The following is a 12,859-nucleotide window of genomic DNA, read 5'->3' as shown; positions in this document are numbered from 1 at the left end:
GTCCAGTATTTTGACTGAATAAGAAAACTGAAGGTCCGAGAAACATGACTCGTCTATTCTCAATGGCACAATTGAATAGAAAGTCAAAGACAGGTTTCCAGTACAGCATGTATAGATTACTATATTCAAACATAGAAGTTCCAGAAAATATCTGCACTCGCGTATATAAGGCAATATTTGCTGGAAAGTATTAATCAGTCTTAGCATGGCCTGTCTGACATATTCTCTTTCATACAAGTCCCTTAAGAATAAGACTTCAAGGCCAGGCCTGGTGGCTTACGCCTGTAATTTCATCACTTTGGGAGGCTATGTGGGCAGATCACGAGGTCAGGAGATCAAGACCATCCTGGCTAACATTGTAGAAACCCTGTCTCTACTAAAAATACAAAAAATTAGCTGGCCATGGTGGCGGGCGCCTGTAGTCTCAGTTACTCAGGAAGCTGAGGCAGGAGAATGGCGTGAACCCGGGAGGCGGAGCTTGCAGTGAGCCAAGATCGCGCCACTGCACTCCAGCCTGGGGGACAGAGCGAGACTCAGTCTCAAAAAAAAAAAAAAGAGTAAGACTTCAGTGGAAAAGGATGTAAGAACAAACATCTTTTATGTGTGCCACTTTAAACCATTCCACTTTCCCTTTCCAGTTGTTACCCATTTCTCTGAATGATATTGTTCTTTTCCATTGCTTCTGATTGAAAATATTTTAAAATACTTAGAAACAGTTCCAAAGAAGTCAAATAACATGTAGCAATTAATGACTAAATATAAGGAATGCAAAGCTGGATAATCCAGAGAAAAGATAACTTGATTCATTTTAGAATCATCTCTCAAACACAGTTAATTAGGTACATACTTAACTAGGTATTTCCCAGGTCTCTTAAAATGAAATTGTTCAGGACTCAATATTTCTGTTACCTCCTAAGATATTGGTAAATATGGCCTTAGAATTTTATACTAATAAACTTAGAGAAAAAACAAGACGATGAATCACTAGAGTGGATTTCCTGGGATTTATTCCCTGCTCCATCACTGAATAACTTACTTGGTTTAGAGATATCTATTAATATTTAGTTTCCTTGGGCCAATGTTCCCAACTCTGTAAAATAACATGATATAGGATTGTTCTAAAAATTTATTTTACCTTATTTTGAGACAGAGTCTTGCTCTGTGCCCAGGCTGGAGTGCAATGGGCGTGATCTCTGCTCACTGCAAGCTCTGCCTCCCAGGTTCACGCCATTCTCCTGCCTCCGCCTCCCAAGTAGCTGGGACTACAGGCGCCCGCCACCACGCCTGGCTAATTTTTTGTATTTTTAGTAGAGACAGGGTTTCACCGTGTTAGCCAGGACGGTCTTGATCTCCCGACCTTGGCCTCCCAAAGTGCTGGGATTACAGGCGTGAGCCACCGCGCCCAGCGGATTGTTCTAAAAATTAAATGAGATTTTTTCCTGTTTAAGATGATGGAAGAGCTACAAGCTTTTTGTTAGTCCCTCCTGAAACTTTATTAAAATGACAGTTCAGGGTATAAAAGTGCAATATTGAAGAGAAAGAAAGGAAAGCCATCAGCAAACAAGTGATTTTTATCAAGCTTTTGGAAAACACTGAGTTTGGAGGACTGATCACTGATAAAGCACTGATAAAGAAGGAACCACTACTTAGAAAATGAGTGCATAGCCAGGAGCAGTGCCTATAATCCCAGCTATTTGGAAGGCTAAAGAGGGAGGATCACTTAAGGCCAGAATTCGAGACCAGCCTGGCCAACATGGCAAAAGCCCGTGTCTACTAAAAATACAAAAAAAAAAAAAAAAATAGCTGGGCATGGTGTCGCATGCCTGTAAACTCAACTAGTCAGGTGGCTGAGACAGGAGAATTGCTTGAACCCTTGAGACGGAGGTTGCAGTGAGCTGAAATCGCACCACTGCACTCCAGCCTGAGCAACAGAGCAAGACTTTGTATCAAGAAGAAAAAAATAATAATAATAAAAAGTAGCCGGGCATGGTACCCAGGAGACTGAGGCAGGAGGACCCTTTGAGCCCAGGAGTTAGAGGCTGCAATGAGCTACAATCAAAGCACTGTACTCCAGCCTGTGTGACGGTGTGTAAAAGTGGAAAAGGCTCCCCAGTGGAAGAGCACACCAATCTTATCTGGAGAAACTTCAAATGCTTAGATTCAGAAAATTCAGTTAGGATGGTCAAGAGGAATGAGACCTGGGAATGAAAGCAGGGTTATTATTTAAAGCATGTGCTATGGTTTGAATGTCCCCACAAAACACATGTTGAAATTTAATTGTCCAACTGTGTGCGGTGACTCACACCTGTAATTCCAGCACTTTGGGAGGCTGAGGTAGGTGGATCACTTGAGGTTAGGAGTTCAAGAGCAGCCTGGTCACCATGGAGAAACCCTGTCTTTACTAAAAATACTAACATTAGCTGGGCATGGTGGTGCATGCCCGTAATCTCAACTTCTCGGGAGGCTGAGGCAGGAGAATTGCTTGAACCCAGGAGGCGGAGTTTGCAGTGAGCCAAGATCATGCCACCGCACTCCAGCTCCAGCCTGGGTGACAGAACAAGACTCTGTCTAAAAAAAAAGAGAGAGAGAGAGAAAGAAATTTAATTGTCCATGTAACAGTATTAAGAGGTGAAACTTTAAGAGATGATTAGGTCTTGAGGGCTCCACCTTCATGAATGGACTACCACTATTATCATGGGAGCGAATTTGCTGTCTCAGGAGTAGATTCTTAATTAGAATGAGGGGGTTTGGCCAGATTTCCTTTCTCTGTCTTGCGTGCTCACTTCTGCCTTCCACCCTTCTGCCGCGAGATGGTCCTCACCAGATGCCAGAGCCAAGCTCTTGGACTCCCTAGCCTCCAGAATTGTGAGATGAACAAACTTCTTTTCTTTACAAATTACCCAGTCTGTGGTATTCTGTTATATCAATAGAAAATGGACTAAAACAGCCTGAATAATATAGAGTATATAAAAAGCACCCACTCCACTCCCACAAACCAGTAAGCAAAACATCCATCAAGGTGATTGTTCTCCAGGCAGAAAATAATAGTAATAGGCCGGGCACTGTGGTTCACGCCTATAATCCCAACACTTTGGGAGGCCGAGGCGGGTGGATCATGAGGTCAGGAGATGGAGATCATCCTGGCTAACATGGTGAAACCCCATCTCTACTAAAAATACAAAATATTAGCCAGGTGTGGTGGCGGGTCTCTGTAGTCCCAGCTACTCTGGAGGCTGAGGCAAGAGAATGGCGTGAACCCAGGAGGCGGAGCTTGCAGTGAGCCGAGACTGCACCACCGCACTCCAGCCGGGGTGACTGAGTGAGACTCCGTCTCAAAAAAACAAACAAACAAAAAACCCTGAAAGCGATTTTCTATAAAGAAGTTTATTGAACCATCTAGGAAGAGAATTAGGGCAGCTAAACGGGGCACTGTTGGCCAACAAGCCCATTCAAGTATGAAAAGTTCAAAGTCAATCCTTCTATTGGCTCATTCTTTTTTTTTTTTTTTTTTTTTTTTTTTTTTTTCCTGAGACAGAGTCTGGCTCTGTCACCAGGCTGGAGTGCAGTGGTGTGGTGATCTCAACTCACTGCAGCCTCCACCTCCTGGGTTCAAGAGATTCTCCTGCCTTAGCCTCCCGAGTCGCTGGGACTACAGACGCGTGCCACAACGCCCAGCTAATTTTTGTATTTTTAGTAGAGACAGGGTTTCATCATGTTGGCCAGGATGGTCTCGATTTCTTGACCTCATGATCCGCTGCCTCGGCCTTCCAAAGTGCTGGGATTACAGGCATGAGCCACTGCACCCAGACTATTGCCTCATTCTTAAAAGTGGATAGATTATCAAAGATTGCCAGACTTTTAAGGAAAATCTGTAATGTGAATGAGAAACACAAAAGAAAAGAGAGGAATGAATTAAGAGAACTAAAAATAATTTCATAAGACAATTTATAAAAAATAAAAAACTCTTTTAAAAAAAGATTAGGCCAGGCACGGTGGCTCACGTCTGTAATCCCAGCACTTTGGGGGGCTGAGGTGGGCGGATCACCTAAGGCAATCAAGAGGTCAAGACCAGCCCGGTCAACATGGCAAAACCCCATCTCTACTAAAAAAAAATACAAAAATTAGCCGGATATGGTGGTGTGCACCTGTAGTCCCAGCTATTTGGGAGCTGAGGCAGGAGAATCGATTGAACCCAGGAGGCGGAGGTTGCAGTGAGCCGAGATCTCACCACTGAACTCCGGCCTGGCCACAGTGCATGACTCCACCTCAAAAAAAAAAAAAAAAAAAAAAAAAAAGATTTATGTATCCTCAAAAATATACAGAAGATACTACATTTATAAAACAAGAACCAGCTGCTATTAAAATTTTAAATATAATAATTCAATTAAATAACAAAGAGTTCTGGGAGATTAACAATTTGATGGCTCAAAAAAAATTACAAGCATAGAGGTTAGAAGGTAAAGTCAAGAAAGTCTTTCAGAAAGAAGAAACAAGACAAAAAGGTAGACCAAGAAGAAAGTTAAGGCCAAGCACAGTGGCTCACACCTGTAATATCAGCACTTTGGGAGGCCAAAGTGGGAGATCACTTGAGTCTAGGAGTTAGACCAGCCTGAACAACATAGGGAGACCCCCATCTCTACAAATAATTTAAAAATTAGCCAAGCTTGGTGGCACATGCCTGTAGTCCCAGCTGCTTGGGAGGCTGAGGTGGGAGGGTCACTTGAGCCCTGGATGTTGAAGCTGCAGCGAGCTGTGACTGTGCCTCTGCATTCTATCCTGGGCAACAGAGCGAGACCCAGTCTCAAAAAAAAAAAAGAACAAAGTTAATACACATGAAGACCAATCCAGAAGCCCAATAGTTAACTAAAATGATAATTCAAGAAAAAGAAAATGAAAGGATTTTAAAATTAATAGTACCAGAAAAACTCCCAGAATGACAGACTGGACTTGGGAAGCTGAGGCAGGAGAATTGCTTGAACCTGGGAGGCAGAGGTTGCAGCGAGCTGAGATCGTGCCACTGCACTCCAGCCTGGGCAACAGAGCGAGATTCTATCTCAACTAAATAAATAAAGACACACAAAAAAATGGAAAGGTATTCCATTTTCATGGATTGGAAGATTTAATATTGTTAAAATGATAATACTACCCAAAGTAATTTACAGGTTCAATACAATCCCTATCAAAATTATAGTAACTATTCTTCAAAGAAACAAACAAAAAAAGGAATCCTAAAATTTATGTAGAACCATCAAAGACCCCAAATAGCCACAGCAATCCTGAGCAACAAGAACAAAGCTGGAGGCATCACACTACCTGGCTTCAAAGTATACTACTACAAAGCTACAGTAACCAAATCAGCATTGTACTGGCATACAAACAGACACACAAACAAAAGAAACAAAATCGAGAAACCAGCTACAAATTCACATATTTACTCATTTTCAACAAAGGTGCTAAGAACATATGTTGGGGGAAGGATATGTTCTTCAATAAATGGTGCTGGGAAAACTGGATATTAATAAGCAGAAGAATGAAAACAGACCCCTATTTCTCACCATATGCAAAAATCAAACCAAAATGGATTAAAGACTTAAATCTAGACCGGGCACAGTGGCTTACGCCTGTAATCCCAGCACTTTGGGAGGCTAAGGCGAGCAGATCATGAGATCAGGAGCTTGAGACCATCCTGGCTAAGACGGTGAAACCCCGTCTCTACTAAAAAAAATTACAAAAGATTAGCTGGGAGTGGTGGCAGGCGCCTGTAGTCCCAGCTACTCTGGAGCCTGAGGCAGGCAAATGGCGTGAACCTGGGAGGCGAAGCTTGCAGTGAACCGGGATCGCACCACTGCACTCCAGCCTGGGCGACAGAGCAAGACTCTGTCTCAAAAAAAAAAAAAAAAAAAGACTTAAATCTAAAATTTGAAACTATGAAACTACTAGAAAACACTGGGGAAATGCTTCAGGATATTGATCCAGGCAACGATTTTTTGTGTAAACAGGCCTCAGAAGCACAAGTAACAAAAGCAAAAATAGACAAATGGGATTGCATAAAGCTAAAAAGCTTCTGCACAGTAAAAGAAACAGTCAACAAAAAGAAGAAACAACCCACAGAATGAAAGAAAATATTTGCAAACCAGCCATCTGGCAAGGGATTAATAACCAGAATTAATAACAAGAAGCTAAAACAACTCAACAGCAAAAAAAAACAAAAAACAAATAATTCATTTTAAAAACAGGCAAAATATCTGAATAAACATTTCACAAAAGATGACATATAAATGGAAAACAAATGTAAGAAATATGCTCAACATCTAATCATCAGAGAAATGCAAATCAAAACCACAATGAGATACCATCTCACCCCAGCTAAATGGCTTTTATGACAAAGAAAAAACAGGGAATAACAGATGCTGGCAAGGATGTGGAGAAAGGGGAACCCTCATACACTGTTGGTGGAAATGAAAATTAGTACAGTCACTATGGAAAACACTATGGACGTTCCTCAAAAAACTAAAAATTGAACTGCCATGATCCAGTAATTTCACTACTGGGTATATATCCTAAAGAAAGAAAAATCAATATATCAAAAAGATAGCTACAGTCTCATGTTTATCGCAGCACTATTCACAACAGCCATAATATGGAATCAACCTAAGTGTCCATCAGCAGATGAATGGATAAAGAAAATGTGATATATATACACAATGGAATGAAGTCATGTCATTTGCACCAACACGGATAGAACTGAAGGTCATTATGTTAAGTGAAACAAGCCAAACACAGAAAGTCAAATATCGCATGTTCTCACTCATATGTGAGAGCTTGAAAAGTAAATCTCATGAAGATAGACAACTTGCTTGGTGGTTACCAGGAATTGGTGGGGCAGGGGGTAACAAGAGACTGATTAATGGGTAGAAATATACTCTTTTTTTTCCTTCCTTCCTTCCTTCCTTTTTTCCTTCCCTCTCTCCCTCCCTCCCTCGTTCCTTCCTTCCTTTCTTTCTTTCCTTTCTTTCTGATGGAGTCTCCCTCTTTAGCCCAGGCTGGAATGCAGTGGCGCTGCAATCTCGGCTCACTGCAACCTCCACCTCCCAGGTTCAAGCCATTCTCCTGCCTCAGCTCCCGCAAGTAGCTGGGATTACAGGCATGCATCACCACCAAGGCTACTTTTGTGTTGATTTTTGTTGTTGTTGTTTGTTCGTTTGCTTGTTTGTTGAGAGAGAGTCTCGCACTGTCACCCAGTAGAGACGGTTTTCACCATGTTGGCCAGGCTGGTCTCAAACTTCTGACCTCATGATTTGCCCGCCTCAGCCTCCCAAAGTGCTGGGATTACAGGTGTGAGCCACAACGCTGGGTCAAGTTTGTATTTTTAGTAGCGATAGGGTTTCACCATGTTGGCCAGGCTGGTCTCGAACTCCTGACCTCAGGTGTTCCACCCACTTCCGCCTCCCAAAGTTCTGGGATTACAGGTGTGAACCATTGTGACCAGCTGAAATATACAGTTTCATAGAAGAAATAAGACCTAGCGTTTGATAGATTAGTAGAGTGACTGTAGTTTACGATAATTTATTATATATTTCAAATAGGTAGAAGAGAATAATTAGAATGTTTCTAGCATAAAGAAAAGACAAATATTTAAGGTGATGGATATCCTAATTACACTGATTTGATCTTTACAAATTATCTCAATATACAAAATTGCCACATAAATTCCCAGAATATGTATATTATATATCAAATTTTTAAAAAGAAGTTTTCAAACATGCCTGTAGATTTAGATTTGTAAATCGAAAGACTTAGAAAATTTATCTCAAACACCCCATTTTCAGAAAGTTACTTGAGTATGTGCTTCTACAAAATGAAAGCATATGGTCCAGCAGATCACCTGAGGTCATGAGTTTGAGATCAGCCTGGCCAGCATGGCGAAACCCTGTCTCTACTAAAAAATGCAAAAATTAGCTGGGCATGGTGGCATGCTCCTGTAATCGCAGCTACTCTTGAGGCTGAGGCTAGAGAATCATTTAAACCTGGGAGGCAGAGTTCGCAGTGACCCGAGATCTCACCGCTGCACTCCAGCCAGGGTGACAGAGAGAGACTCTGTTGAAAGAAAGGGAAGGGAAGGGGAGGGGAGGAGAGGGGAGGGGAGGAGAGGGGAGGAGAGGGGAGGGGAGGGGAAAGAAAGGGAAAGGAAAGGGAAAGGAAAAGGAAAGGGAAAGGGAAGGCAAGGCAAGGCAGGGCAGGGCAGGGCAGGGCAGGGCTGGGCAGGAAACGGAACGGGAAAGGGAAAGGGAAGGCAAGGCAGGACAGGGCAGGGCAGGGCAGGGCAGGAAATCCCAGAAACAGTGGATCCAAGTTAAAAGAAAAATGGAAGTCAAGATGAGCATTGAGCAGCAGGCTAGAAAATATTAAGAATAGATTAAACAAATTGACTCCAATAAAGTTATTTAATTCCCAGTGTCCAGATGTCCAGACATTTTTTTCTACTACCATTTTCCAATAAAAGAAGACATTATTGATTCTAGGTCTGGAGAAGGAAATATAAAAGATAAGCCTTGAGCATCTTGTAATACCACAAAGTAAAGTGCTTTAAAAAATGATGGGAGTGGCTGGGTGTAGTGGCTCACGCCTGTAATCCCAGCACTTTAGGAGGCCGAGGCGGGTGGATCACTTGAGGTCAGAAGTTCTAAACCAGCCTGGTCAATATGCCAAAACCCTTTCTCTACTAAAAATACAAAAATTAGCCAGGCATGGTGGCAGGGGCCTGAAATCCCAGACACTCGGGAGGCTGAAACACGAGAATTGCTTGAACCCAGTGGCAGGGGGGTGGAAGTTGCAGTGAGCTGAGATTGTGCCACTGCACTCCAGCCTGGGCAACACAGCAAGGCTCTGTCTCAAAAAGAAAAAAAGAAAAATAAATAAATGACGGGAGTATATCAAAGGGAAACAAGAACCAAGGGAAAGAAGATCCCAATTGCCAAAGCTGGAACAATTTGAACAACAATTTAAAAAGTACTACTGAATTATAACCCAAATTATAAAATATATATCCATGAGTGTATATTCATATAAATGATTGAATAAATACATACATGAGGGAAAAGAAACAAATCTCTGTTTCAGAACAATTTCAAATAACTTATGTAGATACTCTGTCCTCAAGGAAGGAGGAACACAAATGGAACACAAATCTTCACTCCTTAAGTATAGATTACACACAGTTACTTCCTTCCAAAGCATTCACTGTCGAAAGGTTGTGGGAGAGTGGAAGAATAACTTTACAGTAGAAAAACTACAAACACTACCTCATCCAGGTGCTCAAGGTCAACATGAACAGTGATGGAAGATGTTGATAGTATGTACCCTTGATATGATATAATAAAAATGACACTTTACCTGTGTGGTCTTCCTCCCAGAAACCAATTAGCCAGTATCATAATGAGGAAAGCATCACACAAATTCCAATAGAGGGGCCTCCTACAAAGTATTTGACCAATACGCCTCAAAGCAGTCAAGGTCATCAAAAACAAGAAGAGTCTGGGAATCTGTCACAACCAAGAGGAGTGTAAGGAGACATGACAACTAAAGGTAATATAGTATTCTGGATGGGACCCTGGAAGAGAAAGACATTAGGTAAAACCAAGGAAACCTGTGTACAATATAACTTTGGTTAATAATGTAACAATACTGGACCATCAGTTGTAACAAACGTACCATACTAACGTAAGATGTTCATGATAGAGCAAACTGGGTGTGGGGTATATAAGAACTCTCTACTATCATCTCAAAATTTCTGCAAATCTAAAAAGGCTTTTTTTTTTTTTTAAAGGAGGTATCTAGAAAAGTAAGAGATACAAGAGATTTGATATTATCCTTAAGAAGTTGGAAGAACTTAAGGATGAGATAAAGGTGGGAAATTACCCCCAAAATGGATAGGCAAATAACCTCCCTGTCGCCCAAAAAAAATCTCTACAAAAACACTGGTAATTCCAATATACTATAACAACGAATGCAATCATCAATATTTAAATAGTTGTAATAATGTGATCACTGCTTGACGTTTAACCTTTAGAATAAGCTTATAGAGGAAATAGATGTCATAAATCTGATTAACAGAATGCAAACTTAGTCTGATAATGTTGAAGTATAAGAAGACATTAAGTAGAAAGGAAAGTCAGGAGTACTAATTAGACTATTTTGTAATATGAGTAGTCAGGAGAAATGGCCTATAGTTTTAATAAGAAATCAAAGTGTAAGTTCATCATTTTGTGGTTTTGTTTGTTTATTTTTGACACAGAGTCTCGCTCTGTTGGCCAGGCTGGAGCGCAGTGACACGATCTCGGCTCACTGCAACCTCTGTCTCCTTGGCTCAAGCGATTCTGCCTCAGCCTCCCAAGTAGCTGGGATTACAGGTGTGTGCCACCACACCCAGCTAATTTTTGTATTTTTAGTAGATACGGGGTTTCACCATGTTGGCCAGGCTGTTCTCAAACTCCTGACCTCAGGTAATCTGCCCACCTTGGCCTCCCAAAGTGTTGGGATTACAGGCATGAGCCACCACGCCCAGCCTATCATTTCATATTTTAATAATAACCAATAAAGAAAACCAAAAAGAGTTTTGTAACAGATGGAAAGAAGAGATGCAGGAATCGAGTGAGTTAAAGCTTTATCAGAGCTAATTTGACAGGTAGAAGTCTAAATAATGGACATTCCCATATTATTTAAAGAATGAGGACAATCAATAGATACACTAAAAACAGACCTTAATAGGCAACAGTGGTCTCCCTGAGGAGCAGAATGGGAGTGGGACGTGGGAAACAGTGAAAAAGTCAGGATTGCTACTTTTTATCACGGGTCTTTCTATACTATTTAATTTCACAATTATGTTTATGTATTGCTTTGATAAAAATATTTTAACTTTCTAAAGAAACATTCTTTGTAAAGCGTTTAGCACAGTGTCTGATACTCAGCAAGGAGCTCACAGCCTTGGCAAAGATTCTTGGATCCATGTATGGCACAAAAGCTTCAAATTCTACTTTGGTAAAAACAGTAAACAAAGAACACCATTTCTCTACTCACATCCCACTTCTAGCACCAATTCTAGAATGTTTTTACAACACCAGCAACCAATTCTCTGATTCTGTGGACACAAACTGGGTGTCCAATAATTCAACTCAATACTGAATTCAATTCAATTCAATTCAATACTAACTACCCGGAGTTAAAGCGGACCCCAGAGGTTAAGAGCTGAGTCTCACAAGACTGCTCCCCACATCCAAGTCCAGGCACCTGTACTTATGAGCAAATGGGTATAAATCAGGGGTTCCCACAAGCCACTCCTTGGGTTCAATAATTTATTAGAACCTCTCATAAAACTCAGAAAAACAATGCTTACATTTACAAGTTTATTATAAAGCAAACAATTCAATGTAGGAGGGGTCAGAGCTTCCATGCCCTCTCCAGCTGTGCCACCCTCTCAGCACTTTGATGTATTCACCTGGAAGCTCATCAGATCTCATTATTCAAGTTTGTATACAGAGGTGAGTGGGTGGTGCAGAAAGCTTCCACCTTCTAATTACTTGGACTTTCTGGTGACCAACTTGATCCTGAGGTCTTTTTGGGACCTCACCCTAAGACACTTCATTAGCATAAACTCAGATGTATTCAAAAGAGGCTCCTTACGAATAAAAAAGGACACTTATGTGAGTTATTTTACAACTCTATTAATTGTAGATAACTGATAGCAATGCAAAACAACTCTTGCCTTGTTCATAGGTTTTTAAAAATTTCGTAGAGACGGGGTCTCACCATGTTGCCCAGGCTGCTCTCGAACTCCTGGCATCAAGCAATTCTCCTGCCTTGGCATCTCAAAGTGCTGGGATTATCAATGTGAGCCACTGCACCCGGCCTTCTCTTTGATTAATGCCTGTAATCCCAATACTTTGGGAGGCCAAGGTGAGAGGATCGCTTTATGACCAGCCTGGCATAGGGAGACCCCATCTCTACAAAAAATAAAAATAAATTAGCCAGGTGTGGTGGTGTGTGCCTGTAGTCCCAGCTACTCAGGAGGCTGAGGTGGGAGGATTGCTTGAGCCCAGGAATTGGAGTCTGCAGTGAGTTATGATAATGAGTTATGATTATATCACTGCACTTGCACTCCAGCCTGGGCAACAGAGTGAAATCCCATCTCTAAAAAGTATATTAAATACATATATTTAATTAATTAAAAAAAGAAGAGAAATAACCCCATATTAGGCTTTTTATCAGCCAGTGTGATGATATGAAGTAAGATGGAAGTAGTAGTAGGAGAGACAGACACAGAATTTCTAAATGGTTTGTGTTGGCTCCACTTCATCAGTTAATTCAGAATTGTTGGTATAGACTTGTCCTTACCTAACAGATAAAAGTATTTGCCTTTGGTGCTGAGTAGTGCATTTTGATTAGCTAGTGACTATGAATTATAATATTAACTCTGTGGAAGAGTTTATGTAGAGTAATGTTATTCTTAATATTTTGAAAGAATTCAGTGGGGATGTCATGAGGGGCGGGAATTCTTGGAAAGTCTTTAAACCACAGATTCTATTAGTTTTTAAATTTTAGAAATATATTAAATCACACACCATAAAAATAACCCTTTTAAAGTATACAAATGAGTAGTTTTTTTGTACATTCACAAAGTTGTGCAACCATCACCACTATCTAACTCTAGAACACTTAAATCATCCCAAAAAGGAACTCCATATCCATATCCATATCCATTTGCACAGGGGTCCTCAACCCCCAGGTCACAGACCAGTAGAGGTCTGTGGCCTGTTAGGAACCCAGCAGCACAGCAGGAGGTGAAAGGTGGGAGAGCAAGCAT

General features: G+C 41.1%; 1 protein-coding gene across 7 annotated transcripts in view; it reads right to left on the bottom strand.

Moving 5' to 3' along the window:
- RMI1 (RecQ mediated genome instability 1) overlaps positions 1-12,859 on the bottom strand; it is a 640,651-nt gene that overhangs the window by 592,956 nt on the left and 34,836 nt on the right. The window lies entirely within an intron of this gene.

Source organism: Macaca fascicularis, chromosome 15, assembly GCF_037993035.2.
Source record: "Macaca fascicularis isolate 582-1 chromosome 15, T2T-MFA8v1.1".
Classification (NCBI taxonomy): domain Eukaryota; kingdom Metazoa; phylum Chordata; class Mammalia; order Primates; family Cercopithecidae; genus Macaca; species Macaca fascicularis.
The sequence above is the reverse complement of the archived record's forward strand: the minus strand, read 5'-3'. Positions and strand labels throughout refer to the sequence as shown.